The 22,809-nt window shown below is 46.4% G+C and overlaps 23 non-coding genes across 23 annotated transcripts; all 23 read left to right on the forward strand.

Moving 5' to 3' along the window:
* The first annotated feature begins 14,578 nt into the window (after nt 1-14,578).
* On the forward strand, nt 14,579-14,652 carry Trnai-aau (transfer RNA isoleucine (anticodon AAU)). Its single transcript has one exon. It is a non-coding gene; the product is annotated as a tRNA-Ile (tRNA).
* Nucleotides 14,653-14,750: 98 nt separating this feature from the next.
* Nucleotides 14,751-14,824, forward strand: Trnai-aau (transfer RNA isoleucine (anticodon AAU)). Its single transcript has one exon. It is a non-coding gene; the product is annotated as a tRNA-Ile (tRNA).
* A 98-nt stretch (nt 14,825-14,922) lies between these two features.
* Nucleotides 14,923-14,996, forward strand: Trnai-aau (transfer RNA isoleucine (anticodon AAU)). The gene has a single exon. It is a non-coding gene; the product is annotated as a tRNA-Ile (tRNA).
* A 270-nt stretch (nt 14,997-15,266) lies between these two features.
* On the forward strand, nt 15,267-15,340 carry Trnai-aau (transfer RNA isoleucine (anticodon AAU)). The gene has a single exon. It is a non-coding gene; the product is annotated as a tRNA-Ile (tRNA).
* Nucleotides 15,341-15,438: 98 nt separating this feature from the next.
* Trnai-aau (transfer RNA isoleucine (anticodon AAU)) lies at nt 15,439-15,512 on the forward strand. The gene has a single exon. It is a non-coding gene; the product is annotated as a tRNA-Ile (tRNA).
* Nucleotides 15,513-15,609: 97 nt separating this feature from the next.
* On the forward strand, nt 15,610-15,683 carry Trnai-aau (transfer RNA isoleucine (anticodon AAU)). The gene has a single exon. It is a non-coding gene; the product is annotated as a tRNA-Ile (tRNA).
* Nucleotides 15,684-16,125: 442 nt separating this feature from the next.
* Trnai-aau (transfer RNA isoleucine (anticodon AAU)) lies at nt 16,126-16,199 on the forward strand. Its single transcript has one exon. It is a non-coding gene; the product is annotated as a tRNA-Ile (tRNA).
* Nucleotides 16,200-16,469: 270 nt separating this feature from the next.
* Nucleotides 16,470-16,543, forward strand: Trnai-aau (transfer RNA isoleucine (anticodon AAU)). Its single transcript has one exon. It is a non-coding gene; the product is annotated as a tRNA-Ile (tRNA).
* Nucleotides 16,544-16,641: 98 nt separating this feature from the next.
* On the forward strand, nt 16,642-16,715 carry Trnai-aau (transfer RNA isoleucine (anticodon AAU)). The gene has a single exon. It is a non-coding gene; the product is annotated as a tRNA-Ile (tRNA).
* A 98-nt stretch (nt 16,716-16,813) lies between these two features.
* Nucleotides 16,814-16,887, forward strand: Trnai-aau (transfer RNA isoleucine (anticodon AAU)). Its single transcript has one exon. It is a non-coding gene; the product is annotated as a tRNA-Ile (tRNA).
* Nucleotides 16,888-17,949: 1,062 nt separating this feature from the next.
* Trnai-aau (transfer RNA isoleucine (anticodon AAU)) lies at nt 17,950-18,023 on the forward strand. The gene has a single exon. It is a non-coding gene; the product is annotated as a tRNA-Ile (tRNA).
* A 98-nt stretch (nt 18,024-18,121) lies between these two features.
* Nucleotides 18,122-18,195, forward strand: Trnai-gau (transfer RNA isoleucine (anticodon GAU)). The gene has a single exon. It is a non-coding gene; the product is annotated as a tRNA-Ile (tRNA).
* A 98-nt stretch (nt 18,196-18,293) lies between these two features.
* On the forward strand, nt 18,294-18,367 carry Trnai-aau (transfer RNA isoleucine (anticodon AAU)). The gene has a single exon. It is a non-coding gene; the product is annotated as a tRNA-Ile (tRNA).
* Nucleotides 18,368-18,465: 98 nt separating this feature from the next.
* Trnai-aau (transfer RNA isoleucine (anticodon AAU)) lies at nt 18,466-18,539 on the forward strand. The gene has a single exon. It is a non-coding gene; the product is annotated as a tRNA-Ile (tRNA).
* Nucleotides 18,540-18,637: 98 nt separating this feature from the next.
* Trnai-aau (transfer RNA isoleucine (anticodon AAU)) lies at nt 18,638-18,711 on the forward strand. Its single transcript has one exon. It is a non-coding gene; the product is annotated as a tRNA-Ile (tRNA).
* Nucleotides 18,712-18,809: 98 nt separating this feature from the next.
* Nucleotides 18,810-18,883, forward strand: Trnai-aau (transfer RNA isoleucine (anticodon AAU)). The gene has a single exon. It is a non-coding gene; the product is annotated as a tRNA-Ile (tRNA).
* Nucleotides 18,884-18,981: 98 nt separating this feature from the next.
* Nucleotides 18,982-19,055, forward strand: Trnai-aau (transfer RNA isoleucine (anticodon AAU)). The gene has a single exon. It is a non-coding gene; the product is annotated as a tRNA-Ile (tRNA).
* A 98-nt stretch (nt 19,056-19,153) lies between these two features.
* Trnai-aau (transfer RNA isoleucine (anticodon AAU)) lies at nt 19,154-19,227 on the forward strand. The gene has a single exon. It is a non-coding gene; the product is annotated as a tRNA-Ile (tRNA).
* Nucleotides 19,228-21,206: 1,979 nt separating this feature from the next.
* On the forward strand, nt 21,207-21,280 carry Trnai-aau (transfer RNA isoleucine (anticodon AAU)). Its single transcript has one exon. It is a non-coding gene; the product is annotated as a tRNA-Ile (tRNA).
* Nucleotides 21,281-21,378: 98 nt separating this feature from the next.
* Trnai-aau (transfer RNA isoleucine (anticodon AAU)) lies at nt 21,379-21,452 on the forward strand. The gene has a single exon. It is a non-coding gene; the product is annotated as a tRNA-Ile (tRNA).
* A 98-nt stretch (nt 21,453-21,550) lies between these two features.
* Trnai-aau (transfer RNA isoleucine (anticodon AAU)) lies at nt 21,551-21,624 on the forward strand. The gene has a single exon. It is a non-coding gene; the product is annotated as a tRNA-Ile (tRNA).
* A 98-nt stretch (nt 21,625-21,722) lies between these two features.
* On the forward strand, nt 21,723-21,796 carry Trnai-aau (transfer RNA isoleucine (anticodon AAU)). The gene has a single exon. It is a non-coding gene; the product is annotated as a tRNA-Ile (tRNA).
* A 98-nt stretch (nt 21,797-21,894) lies between these two features.
* Nucleotides 21,895-21,968, forward strand: Trnai-aau (transfer RNA isoleucine (anticodon AAU)). Its single transcript has one exon. It is a non-coding gene; the product is annotated as a tRNA-Ile (tRNA).
* The last annotated feature ends 841 nt before the right edge of the window (nt 21,969-22,809 follow it).

The following is a 22,809-nucleotide window of genomic DNA, read 5'->3' on the forward strand; positions in this document are numbered from 1 at the left end:
ATCACACCTCTTTAGGTGTTAAAAGGGTGCATTGCACAATTTACACCCCACACTTAACTGTCTAACACCCATTTGAGTGTAAAAGTGGGTGTATCCTCCTGTTTACACCCTCCTGCCTGCTTTTTACACCCCTCCGTGAGAAGGTCATCAGGCCCATAGGGTGTAAAAGGCGGGTGAGCTGCACACAGCATTTCTGTAATTTTCGCAGCGATGGGACTTATGCACCTTAGGTTCTGTTCGTTCTGTGCTGTGAGGATGATCCATGCAGTCCAGTGTTTTTAAGTGTGGCACTGAACATCATGCACATTACTTAGAACTGCACAGAATTAAATGATATAGTTCAATAGTACAATAGTTTATTGAAAACATCAAAAACGTACATATAAGCAAATAAAGGACCGAGAGGGCAGGTCCTGTAAATCGGTCCTTATAAATAATAAGTGATGCATAAAATGAACGTGTGGGGAAATATTATTACACGTAAAAATTACATTCATCGTTACATAAGACAGCACTACATGCTACAACATATTATTATACATATTACAATGCTGCTATAAGAAGAAAAAAGGAAATAAAATAGAAAAAAAAGAAAAAGAATGCAAATGATGTCAGCCGACTTCTTACCCAGGCCAACTACCGAGACCCTATATATACAGTTTGGCGCAGGAAAAGTGGATCAGAGCACCCTAAGAGAGCGATACACAGAAACCTGAGGCTATATATTTATGGTACCAGAGTTAAACAGGTGTTACTGTTGACGTGCACCTGTATGCAACTCAAGTACCACAAGTATAGCCTCAGGTTTTCGTTGACTGCTCGTTGGGATCTGCCACTTTCCTTGGGACACCCTATCTAGTACGTTCCCAGTGGTCATTAGTGGGACGAACCAGGTACACCGCAGGGGGCATGGAGGTAAGAAACTAAGGAGAGGGCTAAAAGATCGGAAGGCCGTGGGACCCCTCTAGCGGTCGCTCTTGGCAATACCACGCCCATCTAGTTGCCCGGTCACGTGATCCCCACATGTTTCGGCGTAATGGCGGTCTGCGCGGAGGCTTTGAAGTTTAGCAAACTTCATCTTCAGCAAACGCCTTACCTTCAAGGAGTCCATTCGCACAATACTTTGAAGGTTACGGGTTGTTTCAACATTTGCCGCGTGATAAATCGCAGCAAAATAGCAAAACAGAAGAGAAGCCAGGCAATGTCACGATGACGTACGTATATCTTCTAGCGATTTAGTGATCCATTGCTTCCACACTGAGATGATCTATCTTGTGTTTCAACGGGTGTGATAACTTCGAACTCCAAAGATGTTATGAAAGCGGAAACAAGTTATTCGGCCGCAGCTCGTCTCTGTATTCAGGTAAGATACGCCGCGGACATGGAGGACGCCATGTTTTATGACGTCTTGCCGTGACGTTTATGGGTCACGTGTGTGGGCAACTAACCACAATGCCATGCGCGGGTCACAGCACGCTCGCTTGCATTGGGAGAGGCGCTTAGGGCATCTCGTTAGTTTCTTACCTCCATGGCAGGGGGTGTAACTGCTTACACCCTACAGACTTTACATCCAGGGTGTGAGTTATCAAACACCATTTTTACACTGGAAAGGGTGTAAAAAAGTTTAGTGTGTAGGTCAATAACCCTTCTTTTGCGTTTTTCGTGGGTGTCGATGTGACCTTTTTGTCATCGTTGAAGGGGAATTCCCGGATTCTGCTGGCACGGTCCTCGCTCAAGCTTTCAAGCTTAGACGATGAAGCAATGTTCCCAAACCCCCAGTAACGCATAACGCCGTAACGCGTTACTTATTAAAATGTAATAATGTTATGTTACTCATTACTTTCTCCCAAATGTAATGCGTTACCATATTTCACTCCACGAACGTAACGCGTTACCGTCTACGCTCTGCTTTGTAACGTGTTAGTCCCCACCTGTGCTGTGCGTATTGTACGTGCCATTGTATACAACGTCACGTGTTTCGTGGAACGCACTGTCCCTACACTCTAAATAATTTTACACCTTAAATAGTGTAAAAGAACATGTGCATGGCGTACACCTTTTAAGGTGTAACGGAACACCCTCAAGAAATCAAGGGTGTAATTGTGTGGAAGGGTGTAATGTAACCTGCAAACCATAGAAGAGGTAGCTGGAAATTATTACAGCTTCACTGCGAAAGTATAGTGTTTCTAGTTTTTACAGAAGCCACATGCTTGGTACTTTGGAGTGTCATTGTGGCTATCTTGGCATCACTCTTCGATCACAGCCATGCAAAATATTCTTTAAAAGGCCAATAATATACTTTTCTCACACTGAACTTGTAATACTTTCCAGGTATACGACTCAGCTGTACCCCATGTGACGCAAAAATACGACATTGCAGACACATGTTGCACAGCACACACATGTTATAGGTGATTGATGGGGGTATATGCGGGCATCATACATATAAGGCACAATCACGGGAACTGAATGGTTATGCTTTTATTAGGTTGACATTAGGCCATGCAGCACACATATCCTACATTACGTAGGCGAAAAGCTATACAAACGTATCACTTAATACAGCTTTATCACATAGTCCTCTAACCTTGAGGGGTTCTATGACACTGTACCAAATGTTGAGTAACTGGGCATTTGGTCTTTATATCACAACTTGTATCACAAGCTTAAGTTTTGAGCACCAAAAGCACTTCAACACCGCACAGAAACAGAAATACATTTAGCCTGTGTAATGGAGCCTGTCCCACCTCCAAATACACCCTTTGTTGCACCCTGATCACACCCTCCTGACAGTGTCTCATAAAAGGGTGTAATCCACCATAGTTACACCCTCGAAAATTTTCAAGCCAAGCTTATAGGGTGTAAAATAGGTGTAATACGTGTGAATACACCAATTTTACACCTTTAAAGGTGTGAAAATATTTAGAGTGTACGTAGTAGAGGTACAGTAGAATGTACGTAGAACGCACTGCATATAACATCACGTGTCTCGTGGAACGTACTCGCACTGTACAATGGAACGTACAGTAACAACTAGTGCTGGGAAGTTAGTTAGGAAGGTAGTTAAACTATTGTATAGTAGCTGAAAAGTAGCTAGAAACTAGCTCTGGGAATGTAATTATAGCTAATAGTTTACCCACATTTTTCTGTAGCTAACTATAGTAGTTAGGACACTGCGGGATACAACTACTTCATATTTTCCCCTTTCCCTTCAGCGGCGTGACGCAGCATAGTGTCCAGGGAACAGGCATGTTCCAGACCTTCCAGGCAGTTTTGGCTCTCCCTCACTGAAGTTATCTTCCCGTTTTTCTAGAGGTTCTTATGCAATGCGAACAACCCCAACTTTTTTGGGATCATCAAAGCAGGCCATGATCGTGCACGTCTAATACCCCTGTCACACGGGCATTTTCGATCCTGCTCGACCGAACCTGCTTGAACCCAATGCAGATCGGATGGTGCTACACGGCCACTTCCAAGCAGGATCGAACTTTGATCCTGCTTGACTCAAGATAGTTCCCATAACAGGATTGAGAATTTCAAGACGGCTCGACGGACGCTATTTGCATCCTCGACCCCGGTGAACTGTCATAACTTAAGACGGACATGCGCGCGAAGCTACAAATGATGCTTACATCGGTATACGATAAATTACCACTAATATTGCTGTTATATAGGAAACGCGAAATTAATGAGTTCCGTTTATTCATTTGCCTATATTCTCGACACCGCGCCACAACAGCCGGAACAGCTAATCGGATACGTACTCAGACGGCGACGGTTGCGCCGCCTCTCGCGCCACAGGTCAACCATTCAATGCGGATTGAAATTGGCCGTGTAGCAGTGTAAAAACTCGAGCGTGCTCGGGAAGCTCGATGCAGATCGGATTCGAGAAGGATCGAAATGCCCGTGTGACGGGGGTATAACAAGCACGAAATATGTAACAAAGTCGGCTATAAATTAATGTCGTACAACGGAACTTATTTGAAACTGAAACTGAAATGAACTGTCCTGAGAACAACGACACTGTTTGAACAACGACGCAAAAGCGACAACACCAATACATGTTCGGATTGTCGCCGCGTGCAGGAATAGAATCGAAAAATGTTATCGGCCGTCACCGAATTTACGAAAGATCCGTGTGCTTCCAAGGGGCCGCCGAGTCAGAGAAACCACATTTATAGACACAGGGGAGGGTGATGAAACATGTTGATCTTTCGACGGCACACTACTACAATCGACCAGTGATGGCCACTAACTACTTCTACACTAGTTCAACTATAACTACTAACTACTTTGTGATTGAGTAGTTTAACTAGTAGTTCAACTACTTTTCAGGGGAGTAGTTAAAACTAATTTTTTTAACTACTGCAATGTAGTTTAACTACATCTATAACTACTTAACGTTGTCCACGAACACCAATCCCTCGTAGTGTCCTTGGAGAGCTAAATATGAATCACAAGCAATAATAAACTTTGGCTCAAGCCGTTGCTACGATCATCAAATACAAAGCTTGCGGCGGGATTCTTTCTGTGCCTACGCGATAAACTAAGTTGCAGAATTATTTCGCAGCAAATGAGGCTTCACTATACAAGCATTAAAAGTGAAGATTTAGTACACATGCACGACACAATTGCTCTGCACCTCCGTTCTCATCAAACAAGTAGCTCAAGGTAAAAGTCGGAAGCACAATCGTGCCATAAAGCTTGCGGCAAAATCGGAAGTAGTTGGCGCCTTCAGTAACCTAACTACTGTAGTTAACTACTTCAAATAGTAGTTTAACTAGTAGTTGCCACTACATTTCTGCAAGTAGTTGATAACTACTTTTTAGCTACAATCAGGTAGTTTAACTAGTAGTTTAACTACATGTAGTTAACTACTGGCCATCACTGCAATCGACCAAGCTTAACATCCGTGAATCTTACGAAAAGTGTCCTTCTTTCGGGTAAGAACGCAGTTCGAGTCACTGCATTTCCGACAACGTCGCGTTAAGAGAAATCCTTACTATAGCGTTACACAGTTGATTTTTGTTTTGTAAAAGCAGCTCGGGTCAGGACTAGTGAAAACACGAACATAAACTTACCAGACGTCACTGCTGAAGAATTAATATCGAACAGCGTTCGTGGCTTTTCTAAGGGCGTCTGTCTTGACTTCCATCCGTCACGCGCACGACACGCGCTTCGTCCTGATTGGCTGCTCGACTTCAGATCGGAAATGACGTCATTGCGAGATTGTAATGAGGGTCACGACGGGAGGGAGAGAATGGGATGTGAAGGGGATTGTTTCTCGCGGTTCGGAAATCACTCCGAGGCGACGTGGAGAGGAGGAACCCCTGCGATGACTGAATTGATTGCTGAAAAGAGAGAGGGAAAGAGAGAGAGAGAGAGAGGTAGGTAATAGCAGTGATGGCCAGTAGTTAACTACATGTAGTTAAATTACTAGTTAAACTACCAGATTGTAGTTAAAAACTAGTTATCAACTACTTGCAGAAATGTAGTGGCAACTACTAGTTAAACTACTATTTTAAGTTACGAAGGCAGAAAAAATAGGCGATGTCAAGTTGCCGGTGGTGAGAAAATCAAAGAGTGATATTAAACGGTAGGAACAACTTATTTATTTACACATGGTAAACAAGACTTTCGTGCACGAGTCTGCACTTCTTCAGGTTACAAAAATATAAACATGGTTCTCGTTTCCTGTGTATAAGCCCTTGGGCTCTCGTTATGTTTCGCTTCTGATACCCTTGCTTTTGTATTTATGTTCTTTTGATTTTTATCTGTGTTTGCATCCTTTCCATCAACCTGTTACCTTCTCATGCCAGAACTCCCCCTTCAACTGTATATATGTGCCTGTACCATGTTTATATTTTTGTAACCTGAAGAAGTGCAGACTCGTGCACGAAAGTCTTGTTTACCATGTGTAAATAAATAAGTTGTTCCTACCGTTTAATATCACTCCTTAGTATTTTAAGTAGTTAACTACAGTAGTTAGGTTACTGAAGGTGCCTACTTGCGATTTTGCCGCGAGCTTCAGGGTAAGATTGTGCTTCCGACTTTTACCTTTTAGCTACTTGTTTGATGAGAACGGAGGTGCGGAGCGATTGTGTCATGCATGTGTACTAAATCTTCACTTATAGTGCTTGTCCAGTGAGGCCTCATTTGTTGTGAAATAATTCTGCAACTTAGTTTATCGCGTAAGCACAGAAAGAATCCCGCCGCAAGCTTTGTATTTGACGATCGTAGCAATGGCTTGAGCCAAAGTTTATCATTGCTTGTGATTCATATTTAGGTGTCCAAGAACACTACAAGGGATTGTTGTTGATGGACAACATTAAGTAGTTGTGGATGTAGTTAAACTATATTGCAGTAATTAGAGAAGTAGTTTTAACTACTTCCCTGAAAAGTAGTTGAACTACTAGTTAAACTACTCCATTGTGAAGTAGTTAGTAGTTATAGTTAAACTACTGTAGAAGTAGTTAGTGGCCGTCACTGGGTAATAGGCAACACACTCGTTTGTACATCTGAATGTACGGTTACCCGCTATCGCTAGAAGAGGGTTGCTTCAAGGAAAACGTATAACAAGTCGTTGTGGTCAGTGCGGAGAATATGTTTACGATAACGCTAACCGTCGTATAAAAAAAAAAAGAGGAATACTGCTTAAGTGAAATACACTACATATACGCACCAAGTCACGAAGTGAAGAGAACGTCCCTTCCAACCCATAACATACACGCCAACACACACACATTTTTGTAGAAAGTTGTCATTCGAATGGTCTCGCATGGTTCCCCCCTTTGAAGTCGTTCAAATAATTTGCACAGTGGTTGCACTAAAACACCAACAACAAGCCAAACAGCGGCCATGGAGGTTCTTAAAGGGACTATGAAACGATTTTTTTCTTCGTTTCGTTCGAAAGAAGACATTTTTCTGAGTCTAGAACCGAAATTTTACTTTCGTCGCGCGAGCGGACTTCTCGGGAGCGAATTTAAACGGAGCGGCGAAGGGAGGACAGCTGGCGCCGCGCCGTGGGGAGCTGCCGAGCGGAGACACAACGGGTAACTTGACGCGACCACGGCCGGCTCAGCAACACGTCATCGTGACGTGCTGCCGAGCCGAGGAATCCCGCCAGGAGCATGCGCCGTAGGATCCCGCGTATGCGTTCATCGGGAGTGGAAATCTCCATGACAGCAGCTTTCGCGCGATCGGCAGATTTCGGCAGTGGCGGCAGCCACAGCGCAAGCTCGCGGCATTACTTGCCATTGTGCAACACCGGTGACGTAACGGGACACCGAAGTGCGGTCCGTACAGTTACACCATCGGCAGGGAAATATGCGCGAGAGAGGAGGAACGCGGAAGAGACATTTCCAGCGCGCGCTCCTCGCAGAGTGGAGCGATTTCGTCCGGAAAAATTTGTGGCATATTAGTTTCTCTGCGGGAAGAACAGTTTCCATCGAAAAAAAGTATGGGGGTTCGGGAAATTTCATAGTCCCTTTAAAGCGACTATCTCATCCGCAAACGCGTCTATGAGAACGAGACAGTAATGAGAGGACAGAGCGTGTCATGGTTGTGGTCACACCTGGGCGAAGAAGCAGGTCCGAGGGAAAAAAAACTTGCAGAGTGTGGACAGAAGCGCACGGGACGGGATTCAGCGACGAAAAAGACTTCGCGCTGACAGTCTGCATCGGCTTCGAGTTCTAACCGCCCGGCTCTTACTTCTGACTCCTATCTGGTCTTGGGTTCTTGGTTCTGGCTGCTGTTCTGCCCATCAGGTTGCCGCCTCTGGCTGGGCGTATTGCTTGGATGCTGGCGTTGCGTTGCCTGCGCCGAGGGTTTCTTTACCTGGGTGTGCGTGCGAGATGCTTCCAGTAAAAAGGACAGGGTCTCGAACTATGCTCACACTCTAAATCTTTTCACACCTTTAAAGGTGTAACAGCGTGCATGGCGCACGCCTTTTTAGGTGTAATTTTGGTAACATCATAATGGAGCACAGTTTCGCACAAATTTTCTTTACTCGAGTGTTCGTTAACGTCGTGAACTTCGTTATTAACTTAGTTACATTTTGCACACGGTAACTTAACTTGTAACGAAGATGGGTAGAAATCCAGCGAACCGGTAGAGATGTAGGAAGGGAGTTGCCTCAGGACAGAAGCCGCCGATATTTCGAACGGAGACTGTCATGTACTCAAGTTTAATTATGTAAATATTTGCGAACTGAACTCGGAAATTTGCCAAGTAAAGGTCACTTTTTTACCCCACCAATATGAACAGCGTGCCGAATTCACTCAAATTCATGATAATTGACAGTGATGTTCACGAGCTATCCCATCGGAAAAAATAGCAGAATATCATGCTTTTCGGGGCACCGGACCATAACGCGCGATGACTTTTTGAGCGCAATCGCTCTCAGTGCGACGAAAGGAGGTTCCGAAGCCAGCCCACAGAGTGATAGTAGAAAAAGTAACAGTTCCTAAAATTGGGAGAGGGAAAGCATTATCCCAGCGAAAGTCGGACGTGATAAGCCCTGCCTGTTTTATCTCTTTCTACGATGTCGGGCAGGGCTGGGTTTCCAACCTCTTTTCGTCGGACTGACAAAGATTGCGCTGAAAAATTCATCGTGCGCTATTCTGTGCGACCTCCGTAGAGCATGATGTTCGGCTATTTTTTCCGATGGGATAGCTCCTGAATATCCCTGTCAATTATCATTAATTTGACTAAATTAGACACGCTCTTCAAATTGGTGGGGTAAAAAAGTGACCTTTACTAGGGAAATTTTCGACTTAAGGTCGCAAAAATTTACATAATTCAACTTTCGTTACACGACATTCACACGAGGAGGTGGCGAAAACCCAGTAAGAACAAATGCCATTGACCGCATGACCCTAGGTGGCGTAGTTTTTTTATTATAATTCAATGACACGTTTTCTGGGACATCCTGTATACCTGTGCGTCCTCCGTGTTTCCTGCCTTAGGACGCATTTGATGCGACGTAATTTCCTGGCAGGTTGATCTTGACGTGGTCTCAGATTTTGCTTGAAAAATTAATATTGGCCAATATTAGTTCTTGGCCAATATCCGTAGCTGACGAAGGCCGTTTGTTTCACGTCTCTATTTCGACTCGTTGCCTAAAATAAAATAAAATAAATAAATACATAAATAAGCGAGACGTCAGGCAGGATTTGCATTGTTATTCTTGTTATCCACATTGAGTGAAGTGAACTGAGGTGTACAAAACTGATCTACGATTTCCCAGCAATCTGTGAAGAAGAAAAAATGGCAAACGAGGCCAGTCGTTGACTTTATTGTTGTACTCAAGTCCGTACCGCGCAGCATCCGTGAAAAAAATCTCTCATGAGCAATGTGCCATTTTGTTCCATGACGAAAACCCGAGACTGGGAAAAAGACGAAAAACAGACGACACAACGTCTTTTTCCGTCTTCGTCTTCGTTTCCTCTCGTCTCCGTCCGTCTCGTCCGTCTCCTCCGTCCGTCTCGTCTCCGTTTCCGTCCGTTTTCGTCTTTTTCCCAGTCTCGGGTTTTCGTCATGGATCTTAGCCACCAGCTCGCTTGCTTTTTAACCATTTTATGTGTACCATTTTGTTAGTCGTGAAATGTGCTTTCCCGTGATGTGGGTGCAACGGGATGTGTACAACGAGTCATACACTGCAACCGATCAAATATGGGAAAAATAAGAAAGTAGGTAACACATTCGACCCCATTTCTGTAAAGCCGCATCATTTATCGCCTCGCTGTTGTTTTCACGGTTGTCTAAACGCTTGCAGTTGCAAAATGTACGTCAATAACGAAGACTGCTTTATTTTACCGGGCCAACCCCGATAAACTGCTGAGGTTTTGACTTTGTATTCAACGTCTTTCATAGGAAACACAAAGGAAAACATTCCCCATGACATTGCGGTGAATGAGGCAGTTAAGAAATAAAGGACGAACGCAACAGATGCCCGACAACGTCCAATTGTCATGGACAGTCCGACGGTGTGAGGTCGCATCCAACTATCGTTGTCTTTTCTTAAACTCTCACCATTCAATATTGCGTATGTAAGTATACAGTCAACTCTCGATTTATGAACACCCTCGGTTCCCCGAAAAATCGTTCGTAAATCGAGGGATTCATAAATCGAAAATTTCGTTAACTGAGTACAGCTCCGGTCAACCTTAATAATAACACAGGAAAAAATTTGGTCTCATTTCCGAGCGCGATAATAGCCACCCTTGGGGCACTGGGGGAATGTTAAATGAACAAAATCTTTGCGTTAAACTAACATAATAATTTTGTTCAATTAAGATTTCCTGATAGCCCCAAGGTTTGCTGTAATCGCGCTCGGGAACGAGGCCACATTTTTTCCAGTGTTATTATTAAGGTTGATCGGAGCTGTACTATCGAGCAAATGGAACAGTATTTCCGAGTTGGGATTGCGTTTATAATGCCATATATTGTGTAATTTTGCTTTTGACCATGCCTTCTGCTGTATCAACCTCACAAAGAACGGACGTTAGTGCATTCACACTCTGTTTATTATGGAATACTAAATTGTTTAATTTTGCTTTGTACCATGCCTTCCGCTGTGTCAATCTGGGAAAGAAGAGATGTCACCACATTCGCACTGGACTGCTCTCGGATTTCCTCCGGGATTTTTAACCTCCGTTTATTAATCTCCGGGTGACAGCGACCACCTTATTCATCAACTGAGGTCAGGAACACTCGCACATTGTGCGACCCCGCAAAAACCCGTTTGTTGTTCGGATTTCGAGGGGTTAAGAACCGAGGGTGCAATACCTGGAAAACGTTTTGTCCGTTCAGGCGTCATTCATAAGACCACGGAATAATCCCTTTGAAGGTTTCTGTTGACCTCGGAACGATCCGTTTATAAATTGAAGGCAAAAACGCTGGGCAACTTCTAGTTGGTTCCCAGAAATTCCGTTCATTACTCGAATATCGAGGTTCATAAAACGAGGGAAAAATGAATGGAAAAAGTTTGGTTCCCCGTACTCGTGTTCATAAAACGAGGGAATTCATAAATCGAAGGTTCATAAATCGAGGGCTGACTGTATTCAGGTTTTTCACTCCATATTTTGAATACGCTTAGTGCGTAGTTGCATGCGTATTTCAGAGGTCTTTAATGCGCATTTATCGGCCTCTGCCACATACGGTCAGGGCTGTCCCGCCACGTATAAGGCCACGAATATATCGAGTATTATTGTCGACGAACGCTATGCGAAACTAAGGCAGCTCGCCGTGTTAAACAGGATACACAGAACGTGGCCAGACATCCGGAGTTTTTGATAATCGAACGCGTTTGAACGTTGCTCGTTATTTCAAGGAAGTGGCCTCATATTTTACAACTGCTCGTTCTGATCATGTGTATCGAAACAGCCGGAAAGTTGTAATCTGCGTTATGGACGGCTATTGTACATCCTGCTTCTGAGACCGTAGAAGGGAAATGGTACCCAAATAGAAGGTTGCTATGCAGGGCCGCAATAAGCAGGGCGGTATGTTATACCCCTGTCAGACGTACTAATTTAGTGTCATTTTCAGCGAGTAGGTACACTTGCAGTAAGTGTCATTCTTCCGGAGTCACACGGCATCTTTTAGTGACACTAAATGCAAAGTACACTTACGATGAAGTGAGTTCGCCAAACTCACTTCACTTTGCCTGCGACAATCAAATACGTAGCCTCCACGGCAGGGATTGCGTAACAAAAAGCTTATTTTTGGAAAAGGAAAGAAACAACCCAATCGGAATTTATTTTTGGACAAATTTGTTAAGACAGCGCTGATTTGTATAAGAAAGACGTAAGGATTTTTGGCGTGATTTAAAGGTACTCTCGTTCACAGACTGCCCAGTAGAGTTCGTAATCCACTTCGCGGCAGCCATATTTGTTAACATTGCACGGTGGTTAAGTGTTACCGGCGATATCGCGAAATGCTCGCAGTGAAGCACTGAATAATGGAAGACAAAAAAGGCAGGCCATCGTGGTCTGAGATAGAAACCTATGCTATCAGAACATGGGAGGACCAAGCGAAACGCGAAAGTGTATGCTGACATCGCGGGCCAGTTGCACGCGCAAGACATAGTAAACACCACCAAAGAGGTGAAGAAGAAGATTGAAAAATTTGTCAAATAAATATACTTGGGTTGGTTCGCAACAATTATATTTATGACGTTCAATCGACTTCAACTGCGAAGAAAATCTTTATGAAATGTTTCTGGACGTAAGAAAAATGATTTTACCAAGAAAGCATGGCGCACTCCCCGATGTTAGGTGGGAGTTCAAGCTCGCCCATCGTCATCACCATGACTGCTTAGTGACACTTACTTATGCCGTGTAGCAGGAGCCTAGTGAAAGTGACATTACAGGACGGAGTGCACTTCAAATAAGTGACGTCTAAATTAGTACGTCTGACAGGGGTGTAACAATCAGTAAGAGAAAAATGAACACCGTGTCCGAGAGCAACGGGTGCGGCCGCCAAGACCACAAGAATATCAGGCCTCGCATGCGAGAAGCAGCGTTGTATCCGATACAAAAGAATGGTATTGAGTTACTGATGCTCATTACTCGATAAAAAGTAGCGAAATACTGATACTTCCGAGTAAGCTAACGATGTACACTCTAAGAAAAAAATGAGTAAAATCGGGAGTAATTGCAGCTTCTACTCCCCTAGTCTGCAATTACTCCCCATTTTAGTCCCCTAACCCAACATTTAGTCCCGACATTTACTCCCCAGGACTGAAAATTGTCACTAAACTTCGCGAATGGTCTCCTGAATGCAAAAGTCTACGTAAATATGTGCGCTTGGTCAATTTGAACGACATATGGCTGTATAACTCACACAACGTAGCAATTTTCCAGCCACACAGAGTAAGAAACAGTTAGCGCATCTTTCTTCGCACATTGTGCCCTAGTATGGGGCAAGATTTTATATCACTCGATATATCACTGTTGACGGTTTGCTTCAAAGTATCTTCATGCATGCGCACCAATTATGTACCTGGGACTCTTACAACAGCGCGTGAAATGCGGTCTTCACTCTGTGACATTCATTTACTCCCGTGCATTTACTCCCGAAAGGGACTATTTTTTGTGGCAATGCAATTACTCCCCCAAAGGAGTTAAAGTACTCCTTTTTTTCTTAGAGTGTACTGCTACGGTTATACAGCGCGTTTGCTCTAACGTGTCCAGAAATTTTGTTTAAAGCGAAACGATAAAGATAAAAGAGATACGAGCGCAACTTTTCAGCTACTTGAATAATCAACGTGTGCTACTAGCGGAGCAGTACCTCTTTCTTACTCAAGTAGAAGAACAGTACCACGTGCTTTTCTTCTGTCGCTCGCTTTAAATATAGGCTCTGGACAAGCAAACACCCTGTATAAATAGATATATGAAAAAAAAAAGTAAGCGCTGTACTGTAACCGACACTTTCGCTGAAAATACAAGCAAGTTGCATGACATGTACAACATGTAATTCTGGCCTACCTCAACGTTCCTTGGAGAACAGAGAGTTAGGAGAAAGCAGTCCTACAACCCCTGCTGGAAATGGTCCATTTCAAAATAGACCAGAAATCTCGTTCGGTTTAAGTGGATATCACATTCTAAGTTATCATGGAAAGTGACGAAAATGTATCATTCCGAGTCGACAATTTGGGACAAATACTGTATAGAAAACGACAAGAATTAAGTGGGTTTCAATGAGAAATCATTGCAAATGTCAATGCGATCGCGCCTCTTTGAGGCCAGCCTAGTTTCCCATTAGCCAAATGTACAGCAGTAAGGATTTTCCCATTGAAATTATCGTTGCCGATGCACTTTTTGAATGTGCAATGACTATTCTGTTGCATCAGAGAGCATGTTTTCGCTGTACAAATGAATTACAGAAGATACCGTTCCTGAGTGAAGATTTATTCTTCCACATGAAACAATAGATGTGAAAATATTGCAAGTGGCAGATACAAAGGCGAAAGTGATGTTTGTGATGTTTTCTATGAAAGCGAATATTCACCAAGCGGTTGAAACTCGCTTGCAAGACATAATAAACACCAAGAATAGAAAAACCATAGAAACCTAAATGAGCACTTACATGTTTTGAAAGTATTCTGTCCATCATCAACAGGCGCAACATAAATGCACAACGAGTAAGTCCATATAGAGATCCCCATATCCATCCCCATGTCCCCCATGTCCCCCATGTATACCCATGTCCAAACAGTGCCGACGAAAAAAAGAAAGCTGGACGGCATAAGTAATGCTCTTCTGTGTTTCGTAGGAGACTTCTAATGCCTCGTCCAGCTTGCCTTTCTTGCAGAATTGTACAGCGGAGCCAAATTGCTGCGGGTGTATGTGGCCTGCTAGTAGTAGTAAGCTCAGAGTAGTAAGCTCAGAAAAATAAAGCTGGAAAAGGAAAAAATCTCAGTTGGTTAGATTGCCGTGCTAATAACGCGGAGGCCACAGGTTCGATCCCTGTGCAGGCCAGCTGAGTCTCTTCATTTTTCTTTGAAAGGTTTCTCATAATTTGCGTCATTCTACGCGCGCCTCCCCCTCAGGACACGTACATCTTCACGGGGGTTTGTGGCCTGCTAGCTCAGTTGGTTAGAGCGCCGTGCTAATAACGCGGAGGCCACAGGTTCGATCCCTGTGCAGGCCAGCTGAGTCGCTTCATTTTTCGTTGAAAGGTTTCTCATAATTTGCGTCATTCTACGCGCGCCTCCCCCTCAGGACACCTACATCTCCACGGGGGTTTGTGGCCTGCTAGCTCAGTTGGTTAGAGCGCCGTGCTAATAACGCGGAGGCCACAGGTTCGATCCCTGTGCAGGCCAGGTGAGTCGCTTCATTTTTCGTTGAAAGGTTTCTCATAATTTGCGTCATTCTACGCGCGCCTCCCCCTCAGGACACGTACATCTTCACGGGGGTTTGTGGCCTGCTAGCTCTGTTGGTTAGAGCGCCGTGCTAATAACGCGGAGGCCACAGGTTCGATCCCTGTGCAGGCCAGCTGAGTCGCTTCATTTTTCGTTGAAAGGTTTCTCATAATTTGCGTCATTCTACGCGCGCCTTCCCCTCAGGACACGTACATCTTCACGGGGGATTGTGGCCTGCTACCTCAGTTGGTTAGAGCGCCGTGCTAATAACGCGGAGGCCACAGGTTCGATCCCTGTACAGGCTAGCTGAGTCGCTTCATTTTTCGTTGAAAGGTTTCTCATAATTTGCGTCATTCTACGCGCGCCTCCCCCTCAGGACACGTACATCTTCATTTGGGTTTGTGGCCTGCTAGCTCAGTTGGTTAGAGCGCCGTGCTAATAACGCGGAGGCCACAGGTTCGATCCCTGTGCAGGCCAGCTGAGTCGCTTCATTTTTCGTTGAAAGGTTTCTCATAATTTGCGTCATTCTACGCGCGCCTCCCCCTCAGGACACCTACATCTTCACGGGGGTTTGTGGCCTGCTAGCTCAGTTGGTTAGAGCGCCGTGCTAATAACGCGGAGGCCACAGGTTCGATCCCTGTGCAGGCCAGCTGAGTCGCTTCATTTTCGTTGAAAGGTTTCTCATAATTTGCGTCATTCTACGCGCGCCTCCCCCTCAGGACACGTACATCTTCACGGGGGTTTGTGGCCTGCTAGCTCAGTTGGTTAGAGCGCCGTGCTAATAAAGCGGAGGCCACAGGTTCGATCCCTGTGCAGGCCAGCTGAGTCGCTTCATTTTTCTTTGAAAGGTTTCTCATGATTTGCGTCATTTTACGCGCGCCTTCCCCTCAGGACACGTACATCTTCACGGGGGATTGTGGCCTGCTACCTCAGTTGGTTAGAGCGCCGTGCTAATAACGCGGAGGCCACAGGTTCGATCCCTGTACAGGCTAGCTGAGTCGCTTCATTTTTCGTTGAAAGGTTTCTCATAATTTGCGTCATTCTACGCGCGCCTTCCCCTCAGGACACGTACATCTTCACGGGGGATTGTGGCCTGCTACCTCAGTTGGTTAGAGCGCCGTGCTAATAACGCGGAGGCCACAGGTTCGATCCCTGTACAGGCTAGCTGAGTCGCTTCATTTTTCGTTGAAAGGTTTCTCATAATTTGCGTCATTCTACGCGCGACTCCCCCTCAGGACACCTACATCTTCACGGGGGTTTGTGGCCTGCTAGCTCAGTTGGTTAGAGCGCCGTGCTAATAACGCGGAGGCCACAGGTTCGATCCCTGTGCAGGCCAGCTGAGTCGCTTCATTTTTCGTTGAAAGGTTTCTCATAATTTGCGTCATTCTACGCGCGCCTTCCCCTCAGGACACGTACATCTTCACGGGGGATTGTGGCCTGCTACCTCAGTTGGTTAGAGCGCCGTGCTAATAACGCGGAGGCCACAGGTTCGATCCCTGTACAGGCTAGCTGAGTCGCTTCATTTTTCGTTGAAAGGTTTCTCATAATTTGCGTCATTCTACGCGCGCCTCCCCCTCAGGACACGTACATCTTCACGGGGGTTTGTGGCCTGCTAGCTCAGTTGGTTAGAGCGCCGTGCTAATAACGCAGAGGCCACAGGTTCGATCCCTGTGCAGGCCAGCTGAGTCGCTTCATTTTTCGTTGAAAGGTTTCTCATAATTTGCGTCATTCTACGCGCGCCTCCCCCTCAGGACACCTACATCTTCACGGGGGTTTGTGGCCTGCTAGCTCAGTTGGTTAGAGCGCCGTGCTAATAACGCGGAGGCCACAGGTTCGATCCCTGTGCAGGCCAGCTGAGTCGCTTCATTTTTCGTTGAAAGGTTTCTCATAATTTGCGTCATTCTACGCGCGCCTCCCCCTCAGGACACGTACATCTTCACGGGGGTTTGTGGCCTGCTAGCTCAGTTGGTTAGAGCGCCGTGCTAATAAAGCGGAGGCCACAGGTTCGATCCCTGTGCAGGCCAGCTGAGTCGCTTCATTTTTCTTTGAAAGGTTTCTCATGATTTGCGTCATTTTACGCGCACCTTCCCCTCAGGACACGTACATCTTCACGGGGGATTGTGGCCTGCTACCTCAGTTGGTTAGAGCGCCGTGCTAATAACGCGGAGGCCACAGGTTCGATCCCTGTACAGGCTAGCTGAGTCGCTTCATTTTTCGTTGAAAGGTTTCTCATAATTTGCGTCATTCTACGCGCGACTCCCCCTCAGGACACCTACATCTTCACGGGGGTTTGTGGCCTGCTAGCTCAGTTTTCTCCAAGAACTTCTTCACAAGATTCTACACGGAGACGCTCCCGGTAAATAGCTGGCTGGTGTAAAAGCATTTTTCGCTACCTCGCGGAAGTCAATGCGGGCTATGCGACGCAGAAGAGACGCTGCAACACGTTTTCCTGGGTTGCAAGATTGCCTTCTTCTTCTGGGGAGATCTCGGAGAGGCACTAGGGAAGTCTATGAGGCCTGCCTGGCTGGAACTAAAAACGTTGAGGCCTGAGAGGGAAGACGAGTGAGAACGAATTATTCTGATATTAGGTCTACAAGCTATTTGGAGCACGAGGACTGCGCTTGAACATAAGCGCGAAAATATCATTGAGGCCTGGGACAGTTTCTTCATCAAGATCCGAAGGCTAGCGGAAATCCTGAAAGACCAACCGCAGAGGGCACCGGAAGGATGGGAACATATAGTTAAACAGATAGTGAAGTTCAACAAGCTGCGCATGGTCCGTGAAGAAAAGAGAAGGGCCAGGAAAAGAAAACAAACTTGCTACATATATGGGTCATGACGGCGAGCAAGCACACCCGACAGCGTACGAGGGAACAGAAGTACCCTTCGGCATTGCGTGCTCAAACCTAAAAGTGGCAGCTGTTTTTCTACCTCTGCTGAAAGACTGACAAGGGTGTATGCCTGTGAACAGCAAGCTGCATTTCAGTGCCATGAAGGCATAAACGCCGAAAAGAAATTCGGTATTATGTACATATGTAAATATATGTAAATACACAAATAAAGAATTTTGAAAAAAAAAAAAAAAAAGCCTGCTAGCTCAGTTGGTTAGAGTGCCGTGCTAATAACGCGAAGGCCACAGGTTCGATTCCTGTGCAGGCCAGCTGAGTCGCTTCATTTTTCGTTGAAAGGTTTCTCATAATTTGCGTCATTCTACGCGCGCCTCCCCCTCAGGACACCTACATCTTCACGGGTGTTTGTGACCTGCTAGCTCAGTTGGTTAGAGCGCCGTGCTGATAATGCGGAGGCCACAGGTTCGATCCCTGTGCAGGCCAGCTGAGTCGCTTCATTTTTCGTTGAAAGGTTTCTCATAATTTGCGTCATTCTACGCGCGCCTCCCCCTCAGGACACCTACATCTTCACGGGGGTTTGTGGCCTGCTAGCTCAGTTGGTTAGAGCGCCGTGCTAATAACGCGGAGGCCACAGGTTCGATCCCTGTGCAGGCCAGCTGAGTCGCTTCATTTTTCTTTCAAAGGTTTCTCATGATTTGCGTCATTTTACGCGCGCCTGCCCCTCAGGACACCTACATCTTCAAGGGGGTTTATGGCCTGCTAGCTCAGTTGGTTAGAGCGCCGTGCTAATAACGCGGAGGCCACAGGTTCGATCCCTGTGCAGGCCAGCTGAGTCGCTTCATTTTTCTTTGAAAGGTTTCTCATGATTTGCGTCATTTTACGCGCGCCTGCCCCTCAGGACACCTACATCTTGACGGGGGTTTATGGCCTGCTAGCTCAGTTGGTTAGAGCGCCGTGCTAATAACGCGGAGGCCACAGGTTCGATCCCTGTGCAGGCCAGCTGAGTCGCTTCATTTTTCTTTGAAAGGTTTCTCATGATTTGCGTCATTTTACGCGCGCCTGCCCCTCAGGACACCTACATCTTCAAGGGGGTTTATGGCCTGCTAGCTCAGTTGGTTAGAGCGCCGTGCTAATAACGCGGAGGCCACAGGTTCGATCCCTGTGCAGGCCAGCTGAGTCGCTTCATTTTTCGTTGAAAGGTTTCTCATAATTTGCGTCATTCTACGCGCGCCTCCCCCTCAGGACACCTACATCTTCACGGGGGTTTGTGGCCTGCTAGCTCAGTTGGTTAGAGCGCCGTGCTAATAACGCGGAGGCCACAGGTTCGATCCCTGTGCAGGCCAGCTGAGTCGCTTCATTTTTCTTTCAAAGGTTTCTCATGATTTGCGTCATTTTACGCGCGCCTGCCCCTCAGGACACCTACATCTTCAAGGGGGTTTATGGCCTGCTAGCTCAGTTGGTTAGAGCGCCGTGCTAATAACGCGGAGGCCACAGGTTCGATCCCTGTGCAGGCCAGCTGAGTCGCTTCATTTTTCTTTGAAAGGTTTCTCATGATTTGCGTCATTTTACGCGCGCCTGCCCCTCAGGACACCTACATCTTGACGGGGGTTTGTGGCCTGCTAGCACGAAGACATGTGGGGGAAGTTGGCCTCGACAGTGCAGTGGCTCGATATCAACACCTTCGGGCGCGTGTGCAACAGCAAACTGTGAACGCCATGAACCATAACTATCTTAGTGCGGTAGCGTGAGACCCGTAGATTGCTGCGAATCTTGCAAAAGTTTGTTTGGTTTTAATTGTCAGGTACACAAGCAGTGTGCGATGTCACCCTTACGGTTTTTAGGCAAATAAAAATGTCAAAAAAAAAGGTTTGTGGCCTGCTAGCTCAGTTGGTTAGAGCGCGGTGCTAATAACGCGGAGGCCTCAGGTTCGGTCCCTGTGCAGGCCAGCTGAGTCGCTTCATTTTTCTTTGAAAGGTTTCTCAGGATTTGCGTCATTTTACGCGCGCCTGCCCCTCAGGACACCTACATCTTCACGGGGTTTTGTGGCCTGCTAGCTCAGTTCGATATGCGGATGACGTAGCCATCATCTGTTCTTCCAAGCTCCAAGTCTGTGAAGCCATCGCCATCATCAAGGACTTCACGAGAGTATCGGGTGCAGCACTCAACTTGAAGAAATCATCAGGAGCCTGGGTAGGAAGCTGGAGACATTTACCGGAGAAGTTTATGCGAATAACGTGGACGACAACGGTGGGAAAGTATTTGGGAATCCACTTCAATGAAGACAGGGGCGGTATGTGGGCAAAGAAATTGAGTCTGGTATCGGCAAAACTGCTCGCATGGCACGGCAGATATCTGTCGCTCCCCAGTAAAGCTTACGTATGTAATTCCGTCTTGTACCCGGCACTTTTTTATGCAGCACAGTGCATCAGCATCGACAAGGGCGCCATGAACAGGTTTCACAGGAAATGCGCTATGTTCATTTGGAAATCGCCAATGGAGAAGATGAGGCGGTCAAACTTGTTCCTAAGCCTGAAGAAAGGAGGCATCGGATTGGTCAACGTTATCATCAAACTGCAAGTACACAGATTTATGTATTTCCGAGATCAGAAGGACCCGCTGCTAAGGTCTGCACTTCAGTTGCTCGGGAACCCTTATCACAGCAGATGGACAGTCACAGGAAACTGTAGCTACCGTCGTTCCGCCGTCCTTTCCTTTTACAAAGAGGTAGCAGATGCTGTAGGTTTCTTTGAAGAACGGTTTTCGTGGGACTACCTCGCAACGGTAAAGAAGAAGACTCTGTACTGGGATACAATATCTGCAATAGTACCGACTCCTCTGTACAGACAATGTAACCCTCCGAAAGGGGCAGAAGGCGTATTAAGAAGGGTCCGGAAAATGTTAATTCCAACTGGTTCGAAGGACTTCTTTTTTCTGTTCCACTAATAAGTTTTGCCAGTAAAAGCATGGCTAGAAAGAAAGGGCTTCTTAATACCTTGGGCACCAAATTGCACAGCATGTCCGCAAGAAGAGGAAACACTTTTGCACGTCTTCCTGCACTGCAAGAGGGCAATCCAGTTTTGGGACATCTTCAAGGGCTTCATAGACCAAGACTTGAAGCTTCGGTGGCAGAACCTTAAGTACCTCCGAGTTGCAAGCACGCAGGACGAACATATAGTCTCGTGCCTGGTAGTTCTCGGCCTTCATTCTCTTTGGTCTTTCAGAACGGACGAAGTAGAGTGCCGGGAAAAACCAACGCCACCCTTAGTGAAGTTCAAACAGAAGTTGAAGTGGTTGCTAAGTGTGGTGCCAAAAGAGGAACTGGACGGACAGTGGCAGGGGATAAGAAACAAGCTTGAGAGGGGGGACCTGGACTTGAGGACAGCACTGTATGGAAAAGGGGGGCTCTGCTGAACGGCATCTTCGGCTGACAGGAGATATGTCAGCTTTTTTTACTGAGTGTTACTTTTAAACTATATGAATAAAATAAAAAAAAAAGCCTGCTAGCTCAGTTGGTTAGAGCGCCGTGCTAATAACGCGGAGACCACAGGTTCGATCCCTGTGCAGGCCAGCTGAGTCGCTTCAGTTTTATTTAAAAGGTTTCTAAGAATTTGCGTCATTTTACGCGCGCCTTCCCCTCAGGACACGTACATCTTCGAGGGGATTTGTGGCCTGCTAGCTCAATTGGTTAGAGCGCCGTGCTAATAACGCGGAGGCCACAGGTTCGAACCCTGTGCAGGCCAGCTGAGTCGCTTCAGTTTTATTTGAAAGGTTTCTAAGAATTTGCGTCATTTTACGCGCGCCTTCCCCTCAGGACACGTACATCTTCGAGGGGATTTGTGGCCTGCTAGCTCAGTTGGTTAGAGCGCCGTGCTAATAACGCGGAGGCCACAGGTTCGAACCCTGTGCAGGCCAGCTGAGTCGCTTCAGTTTTATTTGAAAGGTTTCTCAGGATTTTCGTCATTTTACGCGCGCCTTCCCCTCAGGACACGTACATCTTCAAGGGGATTTGTGGCCTGCTAGCTCAGTTGGTTAGAGCGCCGTGCTAATAACGCGGAGGCCACAGGTTCGAACCCTGTGCAGGCCAGCTGAGTCGCTTCAGTTTCATTTGAAAGGTTTCTCAGGATTTTCGTCATTTTACGCGCGCCTTCCCCTCAGGACACGTACATCTTCAAGGGGATTTGTGGCCTGCTAGCTCAGTTGGTTAGAGCGCCGTGCTAATAACGCGGAGGCCACAGGTTCGGACCCTGTGCAGGCCAGCTGAGTCGCTTCAGTTTTATTTGAAAGGTTTCTCAGGATTTTCGTCATTTTACGCGCGCCTTCCCCTCAGGACACGTACATTACAAAATATACGCCAAAGTTATGGCTGCTCGACTACAACTTGTGTTACCTCAATTGATAGGTGATCACCAAACGTGCGGAATAAGGGGTAGGACTATACTGACGAATATCCATGTGGTGCGTACCATTCTGGATTGGTGTCGGTACGAGGGGGACCATGTGGCCATGTTGCAGCTGGACCTTTCTAAGGCTTTTGACCGCGTATGTCACACATATTTGTTTGCGTTGCTGGAATACGTCAACGTGGGAGCTCGCTTTGTCGGCCGCATCAAGCTTTGTTACGAGCAAGTTGCCACGAGCCTCATCATTAACAACACTCTTGCCGCACCGATAATGCTGCGATCCTCGGTTCGACAGGGCTGTCCCCTGTCACCACTGCTCTTTGACTAGTACCTGGAGCCGCTGTGTCGGCGAGTCATCCGTCTGAATGATATCCACGGGTTCGAACTGGCCGGTACTGTGATCAAGGTGGCCGCATATGCTGATGATCTTGCATTCCTTGTCAAGGACAAACCTAGCGTAGTGAATGTCATGGAACAAATTGATTTGTTTGGCCAAGCGTCTGGAGCGCGTGTAAACAAAGAGAAGTCCTTAGGCGTTTGGTGCGGCCACTGGGCGACAACACCTGGAGCTTTTTGCGGAATTCCGTGGCAGGAACAAAACCCTCGTTATCTTGGTGTCCCGTTGCAAGAAACCAGGAACCCGAGTAGAATGTGGTCCCAGAGGCTCGACAACATAAGGAAACACGCTTTCATCTGG

This window comes from Ornithodoros turicata, chromosome 1 (genome assembly GCF_037126465.1).
Source record: "Ornithodoros turicata isolate Travis chromosome 1, ASM3712646v1, whole genome shotgun sequence".
NCBI classification, from domain to species: Eukaryota; Metazoa; Arthropoda; class Arachnida; order Ixodida; family Argasidae; genus Ornithodoros; species Ornithodoros turicata.